General features: G+C 39.2%; 1 long non-coding RNA gene and 1 pseudogene across 1 annotated transcript in view; both read right to left on the bottom strand.

Annotated features, from left to right (window-relative positions):
- The window catches only part of LOC109394454 (uncharacterized), a 39,244-nt gene extending 16,773 nt beyond the window's left edge, over nt 1-22,471 (bottom strand). The window contains exons 1-2 of the long non-coding RNA XR_002126446.1: nt 22,361-22,471; nt 21,523-21,614 (exon numbers count right to left, since the gene is read on the bottom strand). This is a non-coding gene — a long non-coding RNA (uncharacterized LOC109394454). The remainder of the gene's footprint in view (nt 1-21,522; nt 21,615-22,360) is intronic.
- Nucleotides 16,706-17,139, bottom strand: LOC109394453 (60S ribosomal protein L32 pseudogene; annotated as a pseudogene).
- Nucleotides 22,472-24,845: the final 2,374 nt, after the last annotated feature.

The following is a 24,845-nucleotide window of genomic DNA, read 5'->3' as shown; positions in this document are numbered from 1 at the left end:
AAGCAAGGAAGGAACAGTGTGGAGGTGGGGGGATGGCAAACAAACCTTACGTAGAAACCCTTAGCATGAAGAACGACCAGGAAAGCACAGGCATTGTGGGAGCCCCCATGTCAGCAGGAACAGCCCTGCAGAAAGCCTCTTCCCTGGAACATATTTGCTAGTTCCTCAGGGAGAAAAATTCGACTTTCAGTTGCCTGACTTTTCTTAGTAAAATATTTCCTGACAAGCTAGAATATCCTGCTTTCAAGCCATAGTACTGGGGTAAGTTTTCCAGATTTCCAGGCAGAAATGTGCACAAAGAGAAGTGTCAACACTCTGAATATTCATCTGTGCTCTCAGAGCAGCAGAACTGCTGACACAAGGGTTACAATCCAAATCATTTTGTCATAAGAATAAGCCTGACAGAGCTTGAAAGGACAAGACCTGCTTGGAACTCCTGCTGAGACTCCAATTTCTCTTCTCACTGACCCTTTCAAGTACATGGACATCTGTGCAAAAAACACAGCCACAGACAAGAAATGGTGGAGCTCAAATTATCTCCTTTTTCATCTCTTTTGAGTAAATTCCCTAAAATCTGGAAAAGCAGAAAACAATAACCATAATAAACACCACGATCATCCCCATTTGCAGCTTTCTTTAGACCTGATTCTTTAATTTACTGGCCACTGTAAGAGAGGGAGGCATGGACTGAACACTAGTTGGCACAACATGGCTTCTGAAAATCTTATTTGGTGTTCCCTGCCTGACTCTCTAACCTTCCACCTAAAATCCTGGTGGCACTGAGGCTCCAGAGAATATGCTGTCAAAATTTCTTTTTTCTTCCTAAACTCATAAACCTACTTATCTGGGGTGAAGGATGCTCACTAGCAAGTCCTCATAAGAGTTCTCTCCCTCTCAGTTCTCCCAAGACCATATAGTCAAACTGGCAGCAGGATGCTTCAAATTGCAAAAGATAACAAAACCTTATCCTAAAGTTTAGGGGAGGGGTGGGGCCGAGGAGGTAAAAAGGTATTAGTGCACTTATTTACTAAATCAACTTCTTTGCTTTCTCAGAACCAAGGTAGGTGTCACACTAGGAAATGACATTGCATCTTTACATGCCAGCTAAGCATATAGCTTTTCATTCAACAGGCTGGCTTCAAATTCAACCTGATCTACTATTTATGTGACTTTGAACAAGTTATTCATCTCTTGGTGTATTCATTTCCACATCAGAAGAGCTAGAACAAATAAAATGCCCACCTCAGAGAGTGATGTGAGGGCTCCATGAAATTAGGTGTGTTAATGCACATAGCAAAGTGTCCAGTGCACAAATCGCTCCCTCATCTCAGATGTGACAAAGGATACTTCTATGGCCTGCTCTGTGGGGGTCCCAGAGCCCGGAGTGCTCTCTGGACAGGTACACATGGGCCTGGAAGCTACAAGGATAGGATCCCCCTGCCATCTCTCTTTCATGCACTCATCCCCAAAAAAGTCTTGTGACAATATTGGAGATTAAATCTGCAGTAAGAGAAACTCAAAAGATTTGTGTGCTCCAACAGCTGTGCTACATGAGAGCAGGTACCTTGCCTTTCATGTCAACACTGCAGCCCAGTGTTTTAGTGTAAGTAGTCAGTGAGCCTAGCTGTCCTAGTGTTTCAACCACGTCTTTTATTTTCTGTGTTCCGATGCTTTGACATCTGTCATCTTACTGACCCTAGAGAGACTGTCCCTCACAGGTTTAGCCATTTCCTAGGGAGAGTAAACAACTCACCTGCCAGTGCACTTTACAAATACAAACCAACTAATTGAGAGTCCATACCCCAACTCTCCTTCAGCAGGCTCTCACACTCTGATCCACTCTCAATGTGTCCTAATCAACCCAGAGCCAGGTAACAGACAACCAGGAAGAGCTCCTCCGCCCCCAACCCCACTGAAATTATTGGCACTAGTAAAGTCTAAGCCTGCTTATCTTGCCTGACCTGTTCTTCCCTGTGAAAACCACGGTAAAGGCTCTTGTCCACAGTTCCCTTCTGACCCCCTCTGCCTCCTGACTGACCCCAGTGCTTCCTCATGTGGCCCTGTGTGGCATGGTATGCCCCCTCCTCTTGGGAACTGTGAGTAACAAACTATTTTTTCAATGGTGATTATCTACTGATCTGTTGGTCTGACCATACCTAAATAATAATAAAACCTATATTAAAATACCTGGGCACTGAGAATTTAAATGAGAAAAAGACAGCTCTTCAGGACATTAAGCACCTGGCCAACCAGTCAGCTACCCTGGGCTAATTTCTAGAGGGCACAACAGCAGCAATAAACTGACTCACAAGTGTACTGTGAGTCATCTAGGATTCCCTACCTGGCAGAACGTAAACTTGCCCCACTTCCTCTGAAGTACAAAGAACCCTGTAGTAGAGGCTAGAGTTTGTCCACACGCATCACGGCTCACTGCCACGTGCACATGCTTACCACACAAGGCACGCTGGGAGACTGGGAGAGGCCAAAAGTCAGCAAAGACCTCAGAATTGTGCATCAATCATGTGTGGCCTGGTGCTTTCTACTAGGACTAATGATTTTATTTTCTATCTAATATTTAAGCCCTTTAATATGATGATCAATAAGTCTTCTGGTTCAGAAAGATTATGGAAAGAGAGAGTCAAGGAGAGATCGAGAGAAGAAGGAAAAGGAGGAGGAGGAAGAGGGAGGAAGAGGGAGGAAGAAAGGAAAAAAGAAGGAAGGGAGGAAGGCTAAAATAATTACATAAGAGTAGGTAATAGTTTCACAAATGAAACCGAAGGGAAATAACTTTAAAGCTTACATTGAACAAAGTTAATGTGTTAGTTTGGTAGGGCTGCCATACCAAATATCACAAATTTGGTGGATTAACAAACAGAAATGTAGTTTTTTACAATTCTAGAGGCTAGAGTTCTAAGATGCAGGTGTCAGCAGATTTGGTTTTTCCTGAGGCCTCTCTCTTTGTCTTGCAGATGACTTCCTTTTCCTTGTGTCCTCACATGGTCTTCTCTCTGTGTGTGCACGTCCCTGTGACCCCCTTATAAGTAGAAGGAACTTGTGTGACCAAAACTCCTTTGCTTATAAAGACATCAGTTAGATTAGATTATGGCCCATCTTAATGGCTCATTTTACTTAATCACCTCTTTAAAGTCCCTACTGCAAATACAGAAACATTCTGGTGTACTGGGGTTTAGAGCTTAAAGACATGAATTTTGAGGAGACACAACTCAACTCATAACAATTAGTAACTTTAACAATTCAGCAGGTCAGTATATTAGCAGAGGCCTGGGTTTGATTCCAACTTCAGTCATTTATAAGATGTGTGGCCTTTTGGCAAATTTCTTACCCTCTCACTGCCTCATTTTCCTTGTCTATAAAAATGGAAATAATAGTATCTACTTTATAGAGTTTTTCTGAGGATAAAAAAGGCATGTACAGCAGTGACAGGCAATTGTTTGGTTCAGAAAATGTTACTATCATTATAGTATTATTATTTCAGTGGAATTTACTTCTACTCTCAGTGAGTTGGATCACTTATGAGGTCTACAATGAAGTCTGCAAACTTGCCACCATGCGCTTACATTGGCAGCACTGTACAAACAGCTTGGTAAGGTTTCATAACCTTGGTATAGCCATGTCTCACAGCTGTGTTCGTGTCAATGTTTGGCAGTGTCTTGCTGAATGGCGTTCATTATTGTTGTTGCGTGTTTTTGTGTGCCGTCGCAAGAATATCTGAGCTTGAATTAGAGCAACGAAAAAACATTAAATTTCTTGTGAAACTTAGCAAGAGTGGAAGTGAAATCAGGGACATGTTAGCCCAAGTTGATGGGGATAATGCCATGAAGAAAACATCAGTGTACAAATGGATTAAAATTTTTTCTGAGGGGAGAGATTGTGTCTCTAATGAAGAGAGGTCAGGGTGGCCAGTAATGAACAGAGCTGACAAAAACATTGCAAAAATTTATCAGATTGTGTGTCAAATTCATCAGCTGACTATGAGAAGCATAGCAGATCAAGTAAACATCAGTAGAGAAACAGCTAGGAAAATCTTAACTGAAAATTTTGGCATGAGAAAGGTGTGTGCAAAAATGGTCCCAAAGGAGCTCACCGATGAACAAAAGCTAAGGAGAATCGACATTTTCCAAGACCTTTTGGAGAGGCAAGATGGTGTTTTGGGCCGTGCTAACACAGGTGATGAAACATGGTTGTACCAATACAACCCTGAAATAAAACGTCAAAGTGCACAATGAAAATTCAGCCTATTCTCCGTAACCAAAGAAAGTTCCATCAGTCCAAATCAAAAGTCAAAATGATGTTGCTAACCTTTTTTGATATCAGAGGGATTACGCATTATGAGTTTGTTCCAACTGAACAAGCAGTTAACCAAGTTTACTATTTGGAAATGCTGAAAAGGCTGCATGAAAAAGTTAGACGACTTGAACTTTTCACCAACAATTCATGGCTCTTGCATCACGACAATGCACCAGCTCACACGGCACTATCTGTGAGGGAGTTTTTAGCCAGTAAACAAATAACTGTATTGGAACACCCTCCCTACTCACCTGATCTGGCCCCCAATGACTTCTTTCTTTACCCAAAGATAAAGGATTTTATTTATTTATTTATTTTAGCTGAGACATCCTGCCACTTGTTGGCAGCTCAGCTCGGGACAGGACTCTAACTGCTGTTGCTCAAAGCTCGCACTCTTGAGCGAGTTCTTTTTTTTTTTTTAAGATTTTTATTGGGGAATTAGGGGAAGGGGAACAGACAAGTTGCTGTCCTTTTGTTCTTCAGTCTAGTTGTGGAGGATGTTGCTTCACTGGCCCAAATTGGCACCATCATTGGGCTCTTCCCGGGTGAAGCAGATCAGTCGCCAGCTTCTGGACGGCCGCTCACAGCGGCTGCTGGCCGCTCATGCTGGCTGCTGGCTACACACTGTAGCCCATGGCAAACCACCTGCCATCACCAGCGACTCACGGCAACCCAGCTCCAGGTTGAGCTGTTTTTCAGCATCTTAGCTGTGGAGGGCAGTGTCACTGGCCCTCATATGTGGGATCCGAACCAAGGCCAGCCCACAAGATAAAGGAAATATTGAAAGGAAGACATTTTGATGACATTCAGGACATCAAGAGTAATATGACAACAGTTCTGATGGCCATTCCAGGAAAAGGGTTCCAAAATTGCTTTGAAGGGTGGACTAGGAACTGGCATTGGTGCCTAGCTTCCCAGTGGGAGTACTTCGAAGGTGACTGTAGTGATACTCAAAAATGAGGTATGTAGCACTTTTTCTAGGACGAGTTCACAAATGTAATTGTCAGACCTTGTATACTCACCAACTATGAGTAAAAGCAACACCAAAATGAAAGATAACTCCAAATAAGCTCATAAATGTCAGTTTATATCAGAAATACATTATCTTATTATATTTCTTATTTTTTTATTTTTTTAGCTGAGCCATCCTGCCACCTGTTGGCAGCTGTTGGAAGCTCAGCTCGGGCCAAGAATCGAACTGGTGGCCCTGTTGCTCAGAGCTCACATTCTTGAGTGAGTTCTTAACCAATTGAGCCACTCGGCCAGCCCTTACATTATCTTATTTTTAACATAAAGAAAGATAAATTTTTAAGTAATTGAAAATCAGTTTGTTCTGCATTCATAAATGTTGAACAAGATGTGAAGAATATCAGCTTGAGATACAATATCTGGTTTGAGGATCCAACATGGCAGAGTAGATAAACACAGTGCTTGTCTCCTCCCAAGACCACATTAAAATTATAACTAAATTATAGAACACTCAACCTGGAAAACCATCTGAAGTTTAGCTGAACAGAAGTTTTATAACTAAGGATATAAACAAGAAGCCATATTGAGACTGGTTGGACAAGTAGAGACATGGAACAGGCAAGACCACACTTGCATGTGGTGGTTGAAAATTAGGAGGGGTAGCCTAGTTATGGAGGTCCCTACCAGAGGAGCAAGGGAGCTCAGCTCCACACTGGGCTATCCCATCCCAAGTACCAGAGCCGAAAAGAGAAGCTTCCACAACATCTGGCTGTGAGAAACAGTGGGGATTCCAACCACAGGGTGGGACAGAAAGCTACAGAAAACACAGACTTCCTCTTAAAGGGCCCTCACTTGCACACAGGCTCTCACCCTGGTCTCTGACAGAGGGACCATGACCTGGGGAGTGTCAGAGATATATAGACTGAGTTGTGTGGCTACAGGGTGAGGACTGGAGGGACTGTCACCTTTTTCCCTATGTGGGGTTGTTCTGTTTGGCCAGTGAGCAGGCACCATCTTTCCTACGTTGAGCCTTCCCACTATGCCCATGGCCTAATCTGAATCTACAATGGTCTGGCAAACTCTGCTCACTCAAATTTTCTCCACCCTGGTGATTCTCTGGGATGCTGCCTTACCCAATATGCTCAGTTCCTGAGGCACTTTCTCAGTGAATAGCCAGCACCACTCATATTGCACTCTTTCTAGACCAATTCTCAGGGGTCCATGGGCCCCAGGCGAGCACCAGCTGGCCTTGATGTGTTCTGAGACTTTTGCTGAGTAGCTCCAGGCTTAGCCAGAATCTACACTAACCTGGTGAATACTCATCCCACCCTGGTGACTCATTGAGACCCTCCTCACTCAACTCCTGTACCACAGGAGGCTTTATCAGTGGCTGAGCCTCAGGGGAGCCAGCAGATGGCAGCAGGCCTCAGGATGTCCAGGGATTTTTGCAGAGCTACCCCAGGCCTGATACTTGTGGCAGAAGTCCCCAGTTTACAGCGTGGCCTCTTCCACATTCCTCCTGGACCAGCACAGGTGGCAGCCAACTGGGAATTGCTTTGTAGCTCCTACCAGGTAGTCCTAAGCCAGTCATGGGCAGTGGCTGATGAGGGCCTTCACTGGAGTCCCTCCCAAGAGGCCCAGAACCAACATACATGGAGGTCAGCTTCAGATCACAACAGAGCGCCACACAATTAACCCCATAAGTGGCACACATAAAGGGCATTATTAGCAGGCTCCAGAACCCACTGGAGTGAATTCTGCTCCAGGGATAATCCTCCCACACAGCAACCTATAAGTGGATGACATGACCAAACACCACAGCCAGTCAGCCTGAGGATCAATCCCATTCACTGATGGGCCAACAACAATCAAAGCTCAACAATAACAGAAGGACACAAACAACTGCCACAAGGGACACCTCTGAAGCACACAGCACAGGTGACCAGGAAAACTGTGTCAGTAAGTCCCACAGGGCACATACTACATAAAACTACCCAGTCAAGACTGGGAGGTGTATCAGATTTACTTAATAGATAGAAACAAACATAGAGATGCAGCCAAAATGGGGAAACAAAGAAATATTCCCCAAATGAAAAAAAAAAAAAAACAGGAGAAAACTGCAGAAAATGGACTAAACAAAATGGAGGCAAGTCACTTACTGGATACAGAGTTCAAAAGAATGGTTACAAGGGTGCTCAAGGAACTGAGTGAGAACTTCAACAAAGAGAAAGCAAGTGCACACTGAACATTTTTCAAGATAGAACACATATTAGACCACAAAACAAGTCTCAATAAATTTGAGAAGACTGAAATCATATCAAGCTTCTTCTCTGATCACAATGGTATAAAACTACAAATTAATGACAAGAAAAGAAACTGAAAAGGGCCGGCCGAGTGGCGTGTTGGTTAACAGCTGCCTTGGGATGCCAGCTCTGTGCAGCAGGGCCCCAATTCAGATCCCACATGAGGGCCAATGACACTGCCCTCTACAGATAAGATGGTGAACAACAGCTTGACCTGGAGTTGGGCTGCCGTAAGTAGCTGGCAGCCGGTGTGAGCTGCCAAGAGCCGCTGTGAATAGCCGTCCAGAGGCTGGTGACCGATCTGCCCAGGAAGAGTGCAATGATAATACCAACATAGGAGAGTGAAGCAATGTCCTCCACAAATAGACTGAAGAACAAAAGGACAGCAACTTGTCTGTTCCCTTCCCCCAATTCCCTAACCCAAAAAAAAAAATCTTAAAAAAACAAAACAAAACTGAAAAGCACACTAACACATGGGAGCTAAATAACATGCTACTAAATAATGAATAAGTCAACAATGAAATTAAGGGAGAAATCAAAAGATACCTTGAGACAAATGAAAATGAAAACACAACAACCTAAAATCTATGGGACACAGAGAAAGCAGTCTTAAGAGAGAAACTCATAGCAATACAGGCCTACCTCAAGAAACAAGAAAAATCTCGAATAAACAATCTAACCTTACACTTAAAGGCACTAGAAAAAGAACAAGAAACAAAGCCTAAAGTGAGCAGAAGGGAGGAAATAATTACGGTCAGAATGGAAATAAATGAAACAAAGCCTTAAAAAACAATTCAAAAAATCAATAAAACCAAGAGCTGGTTCTTTGGAAAGATACACAAAATTGATAAATCTTTAGCTAGATTCATCAAGAACAAAAGAGAGAGGACACAAATAAATAAAAACAGAAATGAAAGAGGAGAAGTGACACCACAGAAATACAAAGGATTATGAGAAAATATTATGAACAATTATATGCCAACAAATTGGATAATCTGGAAGAAATGGATAAATTCCTAGAAACATACAATCTTCTAAGACTGAACAAAAAGAAACAGAAAATTTGAACTGACTGATTACTACTAATGAAATCAAATCATAATAAAAAAACTTCCAACAAACAAAAGTCATGGACCAGATGACTTCACAGGTGAATTTTACCAAAGAGTCAAAGAAGATTTAATGCCTATCCTCTCAAACCATTCCAAACAATTTAAGATGAGGTAACTCTCAAGCTCATTTTACAAGGTCACCATTACCCTGGTTCCAAAATCAGACAAAGACTAATATATATATATATATATATATATCCCTGATGAACACAGATGCAAAAATCCTCAACAAAATATTAGCAAACAAAATGCAGCAATACATTAAAAAAAAATCATACACCATGACCAAGTGAGATTTATTCCTGGGATGCCAGTTTGGTTCAAAAGCTGCAAATCAATTAATGTGATACACCACATAAACAAAATGGAAGATAAAAACCATATGATTATATCAATAGATGTGGAAAAAGCTTTTGACAAAATCCAGCATCCATTTATGATAAAAACTCTCAACAAAGTGGGAACAGAGGGAATATACCTCAACATAATAAAGGCTGTATATGACAAACACACAGCTAACCTCATCTTCAATGTGGAAAAGATAAAAGTGTTCTCCTTAAGATCAGGAACAAGAAAAGGGTGGCCACTTTTATTCAACCTAGTATTGCAAGTCTTAGCCACAGCAATCAGACAAGAAAGAAATAAAAAAAAGGCATCCAAATTGGAAAGGAAGAAGTAAAACATGACACAATATAGAGAGAGCCTGAAAGATTTTACCAAAAAACTATTTTACCAAAGATTTTACCAAAAACTAAAACTGACAAATTAATTCAGTAAAGTTGCAGGATACAAAATTAATATTCAGAAATTGGTTGCATTTTTATACATCAGTAATGAACTGTCAGAAAGAGCAATTAAGAAAACAATCCCATGTGCATAAAAAAATAATACCTAGGAATAAATTTAACCAAGGAGGTAAAAGACCTGCACTTGGAAAACTACAAGACCCGAAGAAAGAAATTAAAGAAGATACAAATAAATGGAAACATATACTTGTTCATGGATAGGAAGAATTAATATAGTTAAAATGTCCATACTATCCAAAGCAACCTATAGATTCAATGCAATCTCTATCAAAATGCCAATGGCATTTTTCACAGAACTAGAACAAGTAATCCTAAAATTTATATGGAACCACAAAAGATCCCAATAAACCACAACAATCTTGAGAAAGAAGAACAAAATTGGAGGTATCACACTGCCTGATATCAAACTATACTACAAGGCTATAGTAATCAGAACAGCATGGTACTGGCATGAAAACAAACCATAGATAATTGGAACAAAATAGAGTGCACAGAAATAAACTCATGCCTAGATGGTCACTTAATCTATGACAAAGGAGGCAAGAACATAAAAGGGGGTAATGACAGTTTATTCAATAAATGGCTTGGAAAAACTGTACAAATATGTGCAAGAAAATGAAACCAGACCACCTTCTTACACCATATACAATAGTAAACTCAAAGTGGATTAAAGACTTAAATGTAACACCCCAAACCATAAAACTCCTAGAACAAAACATAAGCAGTAATCTCTCTGACACTGCTCTTAGTGATATTTTTTTCTGATATATTTGCTCAGGCAAGGGAAACGAAAGAAAAAATAAATGGGGCTACATGAAACTAAAAGAGTTTTGTGCAGCAAAGGAAACCATCAGCAAAATGAAAAGACGGCTTACTGAACGGGAGAAGGTATTCACCAAATGATACATCTGATAAGGGATTAATATTTAAATTTTATTTCAAAAATTCATATAACTCAACATGGAAAAACAAACAATCCAATAAACAATTGACATTTCTTCAAAGATGACATACAGATGGCAAATAGACATATGAAAAGATGTTCAACATCACTAATTATCAGAGAAATGCAAATTAAAACCACAATGATATATTCCCTCACACACATTAGGATGGTTATTATCAGGAAATCAACAAACAAGTGTTGGCAAGGACGTGGAGAAAAGGGAACCCTCTCACACTGTTGGTGGGACTGCAAATTGGTGCAGTCACTATGGAAAACTGTTTGGAGGTTCCTCAAAATTACAAAAATAGAACTTCTTGATGACTCAGCAATGCCACTTCTGGGGATTTATCTGAAGAAGTCCAAAACACTAATTCAAAAAGATATATGTACCCCTATGTTCATTGCAGCACTATTTACAATAGCCAAGATAGGGAAGCAACCCAAGTGCCCATCAATAGACTATTGGGTAAAGAAATAGTGGTACATATATGCAATGGGATATTCCTCGGCTATAAAAAGAATGAAGTCATACCGTTTGCCACAACATGGATGGACCTAGAGAGTATGCTAAATGAAATAAGTCAGATAGAGAAAGATAGATACCATATGATCTCACTTATATGTGGAATCTAAAGAACAAAATAAACGAACGAACAAACAAAATAGAAAAAGATTCATAGATACAGAGAACAAGCTGATGGTTGCCAGAGGGGAGAGTGGTTGGGGAGCTGGGTGAAAAAGGTGAAGAGATTAAGAAATACAGATCAGTAGTTATAAAATCACCACAGGAATGTAAAGTACAGCATAGAGAATACAGTTAATAATGTTGCAACAACTATGTACAGTGTCAGGGGTGTACTAGACTAATTGGGGGAATCACTGTATAAATTATATAAATACCTAACCACTATGCTGTACATATGAAACTAATATAAAATAATATTGACTGTCAACTGTAACTGAAAAAATAAATAAATAATTTTTAAACTATACATTCAAATAATAAAGTATTAATCTTACAAGTAAAAATATATATGTATATATATAATATCACCTTGAGAGGAGCAGGGTGTCACAGTCTCAGTTCAGCGAATGCACATAATTACATATTTTACCCAAAAGCTTGGGGACATTCACTAGTCCAACTAAGCAAGCTGTTTGACATAATATCAAGGAGGCCGAACTAGAATGCATATGTATCTAACAAAATAATTGTACTGGACATAATTAGGAAGGCAATAGTATACGAAGGAGGGAGGCAGTCAACCTGGAGATTAGATAATAAGGGCATTTGAGAAAGAGGCTTTGCAGGTCCTTACCCAGCACCATCAGCACAGACATTGACTCTGTGGACATAAGTCTCCCTATCACACTAGGGAGCTCTTTGTTTCGTTCTAGGGCCAAGAGGTCTCGTCTGATTTCTGCTCTAGTGCAAAAGTGGCCTCAGTGTTTCCAGGGCTTATGATCTTCAAAAAGTTATTTAAATTCTCTATGTTTTAGTTTCTTCAACTATAAAATAAAAGTGATAATATCTTCTTTGCAAGGTTATTGTGAAAATTAACAAAAAGGTATAGAAAACACTCAGCAATGGCAGATATTTTTATCATTATTGTTATTGGTATTATAATTACTATTTATCTCTCTTTACCCTGTTTCCTTATAAGGAAACAGCTGTGGATTATTAATTAGCTTACAGAACACAGATACCATGATGCAGAGCATACTGTACATCAGACACAAATATTCTCGTCTCTGTTGTAAATTAAGTAATTAACTTTCCAGAGTGTATACTAGACTGTTTTGAATTTCGTTAGGTGAGTCAGTCTGATAAGTTCTGAAACACCAGTAAAACTAAACTTAAATATATGTAAAATTGAGGATCAGATTCTGGAATGTCATCCTGTGGTACTGTCATCATCCTACAGCTGGCCACCAGGCTGCCCTGATAGTACTGCCCTGTCCTAGCCCTCTACTTACAACTTATGAAGGATGGAAGGTCAAAGGTTTGAGGCAAAGCAGTTATGTTTTAATCCTGACTCATAACACTCAGAATATTTGGTGAGACCAGGTGAAAGAAATTATTATAATTGCTTTCATTTGAAAATACTTTTAAGTGTAGTAGATCATTTAATTCTAATATCAACTTTGTGGGTGTAGAGGCAATAGTGAATCACTGTCTTTTTTTATATAGAAATAGAAATTAAAATTTTGAAAAGTTAAAAGTCTTGCTCCAAAAGATACAAACTTCTAGCTATAAAATAAATAAGTCATGGGAATGTAATGTACAGACAGCATGGTGACTATAGGTAATAACACTGTATTGAATATTAAACTTGTTAAGAGAGTAGATCCTAAAAGTTCTCATCACAAGGAAAAAAATTTTGTAACTATGTAGTGATAGATGTTAACTACACTTATTGTAATGATAATTTTCCAATATATACAAATATCAAATCATTGTACACCTGAAACTAATATAATGTTGTATGCCAATTATAACCTCAATAAAAAATAAATAAATAAACAAACAAACAAAAGTCTTGCCTCAAATTATACAGTTGTTATCAAGTGGAGTCAGATTTTACATAGATCATTCCACCATAACCTCTTGCAAAATAATACAGGATTACATTTATACAAGACTTCACCAACTTTTTTAGTACTCTCTTTTTAGAGAAAATCTTTCCCTTGCAATCATTTCTGATCATGCAATAAAACATTTTAATGACCAATGAGACTTCATATTGTAAAAAACAGTAGGGAGAGCAACATAAATGACGGTAAATTGGAAAAATTAGGCTAACCCCTAGACCTTAAAAAGATGTCTGGCAATGGCTATATAGTTCCTACTGAACCAATCTCCCCACAAATAACAACTATAAACTCTGGATGAAATACATAAACAACTACCAAGACACTAAATAAAACAAACAAAAGCCAGAAAATACTAAGAGGGGATCAACACAAGGAAGAAGGGAAGACAACTGGGTGAGTTTTTCATTTTTATGCTTTTTAAACTGAGGGGAGGTCCCAGTCTGTACCATGTGGCTAAACCTGGGATAAAAAAATTTTTTTGCTCTCAAGTCTTGCTGGCTTAAAGAGTAAGAGACTGAAATTGGGTAGAACCAGCAGCTGGAAAGTGAGGAGGAAACTCTCAAAAAGGAGAGAGCCAAAGACCAAATTTTGTGTGTAAACATGTCTCAGAACCCTCACCAACCTCTGAATTATCCTTGCACAGCCAACTCCAGGCTGGAGGGAAACAGGGAACCAGACTTTGCAGATGGGGTTCAGCAAGAACTACCTGTCAAATCAAAACATCAATGCTTTTTGTAGTAACATGGCAGAGTCCGCCATCTATATAATAAATATCTCATGATATCCAGAACACATTCCAAAACTATTTGACATACACAACAGGAAAGCTTTTAAACTTTAATGTGTGTTGCATACTTAAAAGAATAGACCATCAGTATATACTGAGATGATTCAGAGGTTAGAATTCATTGACAAAGATTTTAAAGCAACTATTGTGACTACGCTCTAAGACATAAAAGAAATAGACTCATAATTAATACAAAGAGAGAGAATCTGGGCAGAAAAATAGAAACCATAAAAAAAACCAAATGGAAATTCTATGACTGAAAAAGATTGTACTTGGAGTTATAAATATGCTGGATGAGCTTAGGAGTAGGTTAAGGATGTCAGGATAAAAAAAAAGATAAAACTATAACTTATCCAATATTAAAAACACAACAAAAATATTTTAAAAAGTCAACAGAAGCTCAGTGAACTAGGAGATCCAAAGTTGAAAGCAGGAGTTACCAAGTCACAAATTCTAGTAGTCACACATAATTGTTCCAAGATGATCTGTTAGTCAATGTCCCCAAAATAGAATTGTCCCTCATTCACATGTAGACAAAAACTCTGGGTAGCCTTATTAAATGTAATGCATACAACCGCAAAATTTCCAGTAATGCTAAGAAATCAGGTCATAATGGCAAGATAAGCTTGATAATGCAGACCATTTGAAAGTAAAGAGTATATTATTTCTTGGAAATACATGAAGCTTCAAGAACTAAAAGCCCCCTGAAGGACCTAAAAGCCTCATTGCTGTAGAAGAAAAACTGAATTATAAATAGGGACTCAGGGCCGGCCGAGTGGCTCAGTTGGTTAAGAGCTCGCTCAAGGGTTTGAGCTCTGGGCAACAGCGGTTTGAGTCCAGCCCGAGCTGAGCTGCAGCTGAGCTGCAGCTGAGCTGCCGCTGAGCTGCCAACAGGTGGCAGGATGGCTCAGCTAAAATAAATACATAAATAAATAAATAAATAAATAAATAAATAAATAAATAGGGTCTCAGCCTTTTTATAGAAGCTTGCACTTAAAACCTTGGACAGCACGATGGATGCTGGGTTCTGACCAAGAATCAATTGCATGACAATCAGATTCTGCAACCTCAGCTAGTCTGAGGAGGTATTTTTTTCTCTGTTAGGTCTTGATAAAGTCTCTGCATCTCTAGGAAGACAACCCCAGAAAAATATAAGAAATCAATCAACCTATGGCATTGGCACATTTGTAACTGGCATGAGTAAGGATAATCAGTCTTGAAATTATTGCTATACTTCTGTGCATCTTTTTCTTCTTTTTAAGGTATTTGAAGCATTAGATAAATGAGATTTGTGATTTTATTTCATGTTTAGACGTGTTTGATTAAATAAGTTTGCAATTGACACCTAAGCACTGGGGTATTTTAATTTGTTGAATGTGTAAGTTTTTATTTATCCATCTTAAGTAGCATGTAAATGCTTAGAGGAATATTAATCATTTATGTTTAATGTTTGAAGGAATGTTAATTATTTAAATAAATTATAAGACTAAAAAATAAACATTAAATAAAATATAAATAGTTGCTAGTGTTATTTATTGTTTGAGGTACTTCTGTTTGTGGAGAAGAGTCCAGTCAACAGTTTCTTGTAAAGTTCTATAGCAAATGTGGACAAAACCTAGAAGGTAAAGGATATTTTATGCATATTTCTATAATATCATATTGTATACCACTCAAATTCCAATTTAAAAGATTTCTAATTTTAGTGTTCTAAGTTCCATTTTCAACAGACCCAATTTAATTGGTTTTGATGAGAGAATAATATAATATTATCTCAACAACTAGAGCTTCAGATCAAGGAAAAAAGTCATTTTTACATTCCTGGCTGATATTCATACCCCACAAGAAACACGTTTGATGTTCAGTCATTTTTCTTTTGAATGGCCATATCTAAGCTCATCTGTCAGGCTGCCAAGGGGCCCGCACACAAGGTAATAACCAGGTTTCAGTGAAAATAGACACCAAAACTAGAAGGCCAAAAAGACAGGTCCTTAAAACTGGCTGCAAATGTTATTTCTCCCTACACATGTTTTTTTCATAATTCTTTTACCTTTATTTGCTTGTTTTCAGAATAATGTAATTAGTTAATTGGTGCCTTAGCAGCATCGAAAAGTGACTGAGTAAGTGAGAAAGTTTTTTAGCACCAGAAACATAAATTTTAAGATGACTTATTTGCATGTATTAATTTACTGGAGTCATTATTCTTTTTGATGGTCAAATTGCCCTCTATAGATGCCTTCTGTGTCTTTTGGAGATGACCCTAGTAATTTTAAAAATTGTGGTAAAGTATACATAGCATGAAATTTATCATTTTAACCATTTTTCAGTATACAGTTCAATGGCATTAAGTACATCCATATTGTTGTGCAACCATCACCACCATCCATCTCCAAAACTCTTTTCATCTTCACAAACTGAAATTCTATGCCCATTAAACACTAACTCCCAACTCTCTACCCCCACTCCTCCCAGCCACTGGTAACCACCACTCTACTTTCTGTCTCTGAATTTGACTACTCCAGCTACCTCATATAAGTAGAATCATAACATATTTGTCTTTTGGGGACTGGCTTATTTTACTTAGCACCCCTTCAGAGTTAATTCATGTTGCAGCATGTATCAGAATTCCATTGCTTTTTGAAGCTGAATAATATTTCATTGTATGTATATACCACATTTTGTTTTTATCCATTCATTCATCAATGGACACTTGGATTGCTTGGTGGAAGACCTTTTAGTGACTGTGAGTGATTTTGCTATGAACATGGTTGTACAAATATCTGTTTGAGTCCCTACATCCAATTTTTTTAAGAATAAATCCAAAAGTGGAATTGCTGAGTCATATGGTAATTCTGTTTACTATTTTTTTTGGAAGAATTTTATGGTTTTATTAAAACACAATTTGCACACAAGCTGTCTGTTCATTTTCTTCACTGCGCAGCCTGGCATTGGGATTGGTGACTCTGATGTCCAGCTGGGCTGCTCTTTCCACAATGGCTTTGCGGTTCTTGGAGGAGACGTGAGCAATCTCAGCACATCTGCTGCACATCAGCAGCACTTCAAGTTCCTTGACATTGTGGACCAGGAACTTCCGAAAGCCACTGGGCAGCATGTGCTTTGTTTTCTTGTTACTCCCATAACCAATGTTGGGCATCAAGATCTGGCCCTTGAACCTCCTGCGCACCCTATTGTCAACGCCTCCGGGTTTCCGCCAATTACGCTTAATTTTTACATATCGGTCTGACTGGTGCCGGATAAACTTCTTGGTCCTCTGTTTGATGATCTTGGGCTTCACGAGTGGTCTGAGGGCAGCCATGATACCAAGTAAAAGATGAGCGCCACCTCCCACAGCAGCGCACAGGAAGAGAGGGGCTGTTTACTATTTTAAGGACTCACCATACTGTTTTCCATAGCAGCTATACATTTTACATTCCCACCAGCAGTGCACAAGGGTTCCAATTTCTCCACATCCTCACCAGCACTTACTAATTTCTGGGGGGTTTTCTCTTTTTTGTGTAATAATAGCCATCTTAAAAATGATTTTTGGTGCCTGCAGAGTGGCGCGTTAGTTAAGAGCTGGCTTGGGACACCAGAGGGCCCTGGTTCGGATCCCACATATGAGGGCCAGTGACACTGCCCTCTACAGCTAAGATGCTGAACAACAGCTCAACCTGGAGCTGGGCTGCCCTGAGTCGCCCGCGACCGCGTAGGCTGCAGCCCCTGTGGCAGTGGGTTGCCATGGGCTACCGTATGTAGCCAGCAGCCAGCGTGAGCAGCCAGCAGCCGCAGTGAGCAGCCGTCCAGAAGCCAACGACTAATCTGCCTCACCCGGGAAGAGCGCAATGATGGTGCCAACTTGGGCCAGTGAAGCAACGTCCTCCACAACTAGACTGAAGAACAAAAAAAGGACAGCAACTTGTCTGTTCCCCTCCTCCCAATTCCCCAATAAAAATCTTTAAAAAAAAAAAGATTTTTGCATTCCTGGCTGAGATTCATGCCCCACAAGAAACATATTTGATGTTCGATCATTTCTTTAGGTTGTCCACATCTAAGCTCACCTGTCAGACTAGCAAAGGGTCCCCTCATAAGGAAATGGGGAGTGACTACTTCATGAGTGTGGGATGTCCTTTTGATAGGGGCCAAGTGAGTAGCCTCCCCTGCTTCCCCCCCCTCCCCCCCACTGGACAACTTTTAAGTTTTCTTTCTTATAGAAATTTTAATTCTCCTCTTCCCTAGTTTCTTAGTTCCTCAGGCCCTGGCTTTGATTACTCTTCTAATCAGTTTCCGAATCCTAGATTAAAGATTGCTCCTAGACTGAATCACAGAATATCTCTCACCCCTGCTTTAGATAACTACTTAAAAGCCTGTGACTGCCCAACATTCCCCAAGCCATCCTGGACCTAACTCTTGGATAATCTCATCCCATAGACTAAATAGGTTTTAACATTTCCTCAGGCCAGTATACTTCTTGATTATAAATATTAAAGCCTAATGTTCTTTCCAAACCCATAGCCACCCTACATCAATAGCTTTGAGCTCTGCTCTTTAAGAAATTTATTAATTAAAATCAATTTTTCCTCATTTAGGGGCCTTGGGGATACAGAGGGTACCCCAGCAAGATTGCCAGTCACCACCAAAGAAGCCAATACGGTCTTCCATGTGGATCTCGAGACCCCTTCCTCTCATCTGAGATCAGATAGGGTGAGAATTCCGTGAATCCCCCAAATAGGCAGGGACAGCTCTACACCCCTGCCCAGAAGGAAGTAGACACAGAAGAAAAGGCCTCCTGTCCCTCAACTTCCCATAGAGATTTTATGGGGATCACATCTCTCAAGGGGAAAACAAGGCAGGCAGCTAGAGGCAGGCATTGGGTCTCTACACCATCCCACAGAATGCAACAGCCCAAAAGACCTCCCCTCTCCACCCAAAACTTCCCCTTTTCATTGTAATTATCTACCCCTACAGGAAAAAAAATACCTGACTGGATTAGACCAGTCACCCACACCTGCGCAGTAAAAGCCATAACGACCTTCATTCCACCTGGGCCGCATTATACCATCATTATAGTATCGTATATATGCCTGGAAGTTCGTTAATATCATTATAACAGACTGAATTCTGGGAAGGAACATGCACAGTCTAAAAATATGAGGTAATAACCTCTTGTCAATCACAAGTGTCAATCAAGTGGTCCCATGCCCAAAGAGGAACAGCCCATTCTAGAAAAAGAGATAAAAACTCCAAGTCTTGGCCAGTCAAAGCCTTTTGAGCTCCTTTTGCTCAGCCCGCTCAAAACTCTTTGGAGTATACTTTCTCTTCTAATAATAGCCATTGAGCTATTCTCTACTGCTCGGGCTGTTTCTGCTTCTTTGAAATGTTTTTTTTCTTCTAATAAACTGTCCTTTTCTGCAACTTTACTGTTCTGGTCTGTGTTTCCATTCTTCAGTTCCACGAGACGACGATCCCAGCACACACACACACACACACACACACACACACACACACACACATAATCACACACACACAAACATCCTGCATTGATTTTGTGGGGATGAAAAGTTCTTAGAACTAATTCTTAGAACTTAATTATATACACCTCAAAATCAGACTGTTAAAATTAATAATAATAATAATAATAATAATCAGCAGATGTCATCTTAGTATTTATCAGATCCAGGTCACTTATTTCATCTCTAACGCAGGACTGAACCCTAATGGCTTCCATGGCTAGAGTGAAATTTGCTCACTCAGAATTTGATCAGTGCTTCCCCTATCAAGGAATCAAAGTAATTAAAAAATAATAAGTATCATTTTTGCCTAACAAATTGGCAAAATTTTAAGATTACTTATAGATGATATTGGTAATGTGTGGAGCAGCGTATTTTCATGCCATGATGGCAGTAGTACAAATATGATCAGTTTCTCAAGGGGGAGTCTGGCAATATGTAATCAGGTTTTGAATATGCATGCCCTTTTACCCAACAACCTGATTTCTGTGAATTTATCCTAAGGAAATACCTGGAAAGGCATACAAAGTTAAATGTACAAATATGTTCACTATGATGTTATTCGTAATAGTGAAAAAAATGGAAAGCATGTTTTCTCAATTCTCAACAGAGAACTCATTAAATAAATTAGAATATGGCCATGCAATGAAATGTTGCTATGCAGATTTGAAAATAATCATAAAGATCAATATTCATTATAAAGAAAAAGGTCCATATATATTAGATTTAATAAAAAAGATTACAAAACAGCATGTATAATATGATCACATTTTTATATATGCATGATAAAATATAGCAAGGTGCACATCAAAATGTTAATAAGATTTCTCTCTGGGTGGTGGTAATTTTCATTTTTATGCCTTTTTATATTGTCTGGATTTATTTCTATTAATGGGTTATTTTTATTACAAGAAAAAATAAAGTTTTGTTTATTTTGAGAAATAGTCTAGTAAAGGAAAAATGAAAGTGAAAAGAATTTTTAAAAACTTTCAGGACAAAGATACTGATGGACTTGGCTTGGGTTGGATGTCTAAGCTGATTTGATGGGCTCTGGCCACAGGATTCCCACACTGCCAATCAAGACTCCTCTCAAAGAAGGGCATTATTCATCATGAGCCGGGCAGCCGCCCCAACTGTTGTATATTATGCAACTTCAGCAAGTTTATCAACACAGTGAAGGCAACTGTTAGGCCTCTAGGTTTAGGCCAGGAGCACTAATCGTGGTCATACATTAGTAACACTTTGAAGCGACAAAAAAAAATTCAACTACCACCACACACCCCACCAAGATTTTGATTTAATTAGCCAGGGGTAAGCCCCAGGCATTTTATATTTTAAAGACTCCAGGTGATTCTAATAAACAAAAAGGGCTGAGAAATAATGGTCTAGGCCCAGGGTGAGAAATTTTCACTCTGGCATTAGCCTCTGTATAATAGAGAACAGAGGCTCTCAAATATGGGGAACAAGTTAGAAATGCAAATATCTTGGCTTCAACCCAGACATTCTGATTTAGTAGGCTTGGGGTGGGGTCCAGGAATCTGAATTTTTAACAAGCACATTCTAGGTGATTCTGATAAAACCGATAGAAGACTTGCTGGGCTAGAAAAAGACCTTCTAACAAAGGATTGCATACCTAACAAGATACTTATAATAAAAGGTTTGGCATGCCTCAAGTTGGACAGTCTAAAAAAGCACAAGGCCATCAGAAGTATTTGTACCAAGAAACCAAATACTGAAAAGTATTTAGACTTCAAGAAGTAACTCCAACAGTGCCATAGAATGACACAGGGTGGAAGTTTGTTTTATTTCATTTATTAAGCAAGTGCATAATTTAAGTCTACTAGAGTCCAACCCAAGCCAAAACTGTGTATAGTGTCAGATGGGTACTAAATTTATTGGTGGATCACTTCATAAATTATATAAGTGTCTAGCCACTATACTAATATAAAATAATATTGAATGTCAACTATAATTTACAGGGATATAAGGTATAGCATAGGAACAATAGTCGATAATATTATAACTATGTACAGTGTCAGATGGGTAATAGACTTATTGGGGCTATACTTTGTGAGGTATATAAATGTCTAATCACTATGTTGTTTTGTACACCTGAAACTAACAAAAAACAATAATAAAATAAATAAATAATTTTTTTTTGAAAGAAAGAAAATTATGAGCCATTGCCTCACCAATATGCTGCATTCAACCAAACTCCTGTGAGGTTCCATCAAGAGCACCCAGGGAAGGAATGAATAAAGATGTGATGAAAGCAGTAGGGAATCTGCAAAGTATGCAAAAAAATCCAGAAGATTTAGGATTGATAAAGACCACAAAACTACACAGATCCACATTTATTTACCAATAAATGGAACAGTAGGCCACATGGTAGAACAACATTTCCCCTTACATCCCTCGCCCTTAAGTATAAATATATCACAAGGCCAAACAGCTGGGATGGCAGAATGAAAGTGAAGACCTAACGAAAGTAGGATAGTAAGACATGTAGCTCTGATGCTTAGAGGAATTCTGGGCTTCTGATCTTGAGACTTAGAGAAGACCGTCCTCTTCAGCCAGATGCCTTTTGCTCAAGAGGCACCACTGATGTGGCTGACCACAGGGCAGACAAGGGCTACAGGAGGGGAAGTCAGAAGAGATCTTCTCAGATCTAGACTCAGATCTTGTTCTCATGTGTCCGCTCATTTTCCCAGAATAGCAAAAGATTAAAACTTATCAGATGTTCTATGAAAGAACCTAACTTATGCATCTGTCTGGACTCCCCCTTGTGCTTTCTCTGTCTGAAAGCTAAGCATAGATTCAGGAGGAACTCACTGGATTTAAAGGGTGGGTATTTAAAAAAAATTTATTTGAATCACTTTTACTAGAAATACCTTCATTGCTCAAGTAATGGCCAAAGTTAAAGAGGTCAAGATGAGAAAAAGGATTATGTTTTCTTCAGTTACATATTTTCCCTTCCTAATTATCCCCCAATATTTTGAAACAGAAAGCAAGGAAAAAATAATATTTTACCTTCACTTTCTCACCACCACACTCCCACCTCATCATCTGTTCTTCTACCTGAAATGAGACTGTATTCTGCAGAGGCTCCACAAGAGGCTTTAGAGCATTGTTCAGCTTCTAGGTAAGTGCTCTGTATTGTTCTGTTACAGAACTTTTCTAAACATTTGCTGATATAACTCAGTCCCTTCCTTAGGGAAACACTTGACCACAAGTGACGTGAATTTTTTCCATCTCAGGGCAGAGCAGTGCTTAAGATAAAAGTAAGTCCTTCCTCCAAAAGAATGAAGTGCAAGAGGGATGTGTTTATTTATTTCATGTGTGTAGTCCTTCCACTCATCACTGCTCACTGCCACAAATGTTTTGCCCCTACTGCATTGCAGCTCTGCAGGAGAAATTTAGCAGAATCACCTGCAACTCCAGAACTGGCTGGTTTGCATTCCTCATAAACCAAGGGATTCACGCACCAAATTTAAAACCCAAAAATAATAGAAATCATCAGTGCAACACCACAAATCATGTTGGGCTTTTCCTAGTCTCCAGTTTGCTTTAGGGAAGTCATGATCAGTCCATCCGGGCTAACAGTAAAGAAATTCATCCTTCTGTCTAATAGGTGAGTCTCACAGTCCTGGACTCACATTTCAACTCTGGCATTGCTTATCCTCTAAATCTCAGGTGTCTCATCTGTAAAAGGGAACTGTGAAAAGAATGCGCAGTTTCAATGTGAGGATTAAATAAAGTTACATGTGTTAAACTGTTGTCATGGTGCCTGGAACAATAAAACTGCCTGATAAATCATAGTTGTCAATATATTATTACTGTTAGTTTATCATCAGCATTATCGCTAGCCAGGGAATGGCATTTTCTAAAGAGTTGCCACAAAGAAGTATAGGGGATGAGATCTGTATCCCATCAAGTTTCCAATAAGAAATACATGATACATTCAAAAGGAAGGTTGAAGAGAGACTAATGAAAGGCCTATTTACCATGGTGTGGGCAGGGGTGAGGGTAACCAAAGGGGTAGAGCACTCCTGGGCTAGTAGCAAAAGCCACTACCACATGTGTCCTGAAGGGGCCAGAGGAGAAAGGGACCCAGCTCTAAGAGAGGGCCGCCGAGCAGCAGCAAATGTAGCTTGAGAGACACGCAGCCACTGTCAACTCAAGGCTGGGCATGGAGGGCCCTAGGGGCCAAATCAGCCAGCCTGCCTCTCCTCCCACTCCCAGTCTCCTGCCAAAGTATTCTACCCCACCGAAACTCCACCAGAAGCCAGAGGGCCTCCGGGAGCAGAGTACAGGTAGGGAAGAGTGGAGTGTGCTTCTGCAGGGACAAATGGAGGGTCTTCGCAGAGGTGGGGGATTAGCCTTGACAGAAGGAAGGGACCTTCCTTTACTGAACTGCGATGAGAGGAAGATGTCTGAGTAGAGTTGGAGATGTTTGTGGATGATGAGGTAGGAAGCTGGGTGAATTCTAGCATGAGGACTATGATGTTTATTTTCTTGGTAAAGTTCATGGAGCTGCTAATTATGAGGCAGAAGGCAATATAGTACAATTTTGAGAAATAAGAGGAAAGTTTGGAATCATTTTGGGATCATTTTGCAGTAGCCACCAAGAATTTATGTAAAGGATTGACAAATAATGTTTAGGATTTAATGATGCTAGAGACTACTGATCCTAATTTGTATGGAGTTTTCAATGTTTATCAGGCTGGGGACATAAACAGAGAAGTTGAATGATTGGCTAGATAAGGAAATGCTTAAACAGAAAGAAGCCGATAGACTGGTAGAAAATAGAAAAAATGAAGAACTTTGAGATCTTCACAAAGGAAAAATAAGAACTAGGAGAAAGCCTGTGTGATGGATGATAGGAAAGCGTGGTCAGGGTATGAAAGAGTGAAATGTAAGAGTCAATGACATTATATCTTTGCAATTGTTGAGATAGAAAGCAAACGGCACACCAAACCAGTGTGAACAGGAAATGACGGCAGCAGTGTCCATTTTGATTCCAACGTCTGAGATGCTGTGCATCACTCAACAGGAACGCACATTACATTTGTACAGAATTGTGTTATTTAAGAATAAAATTTAAATGGTTTTTTTTTGTTTGTTTATGTGTAATATTTTTTTGAATGGCTATGTTGTTCAGGAATAAATACATATTAAGTTGTTTAGAAGTAACTATTTGATAAATGGAATTGTTATGTATTTCTTTTGGCCTAGGCGCACATAAAAAAATTAATTGAGACGATAAGGGTGCCGTGACATGAGAAAGTTTGGTAACCTCAGTGCTAACATGTTTTTAGTACATCTAAAAGAAAATCCTGTTTTTTTCAACAAATGGTGTTGGGAAAACTGGATATCCACATGCAAAAGAATAAGTGGACCTATACTTTACCCCATATGCAAAAATTAACTCAAAATGGATTAAAGACCTAAAGGTAAAAACTAAAACTATAAAACCTTTAAAAAAAAAGCATAGGGGAAAACTTCATTTGGACAT

The sequence above is a fragment of the Hipposideros armiger genome, unplaced genomic scaffold, assembly GCF_001890085.2.
Source record: "Hipposideros armiger isolate ML-2016 unplaced genomic scaffold, ASM189008v1 scaffold_425, whole genome shotgun sequence".
NCBI lineage: Eukaryota > Metazoa > Chordata > Mammalia > Chiroptera > Hipposideridae > Hipposideros > Hipposideros armiger.
This window is presented reverse-complemented; position numbering and strand designations above follow the sequence as displayed.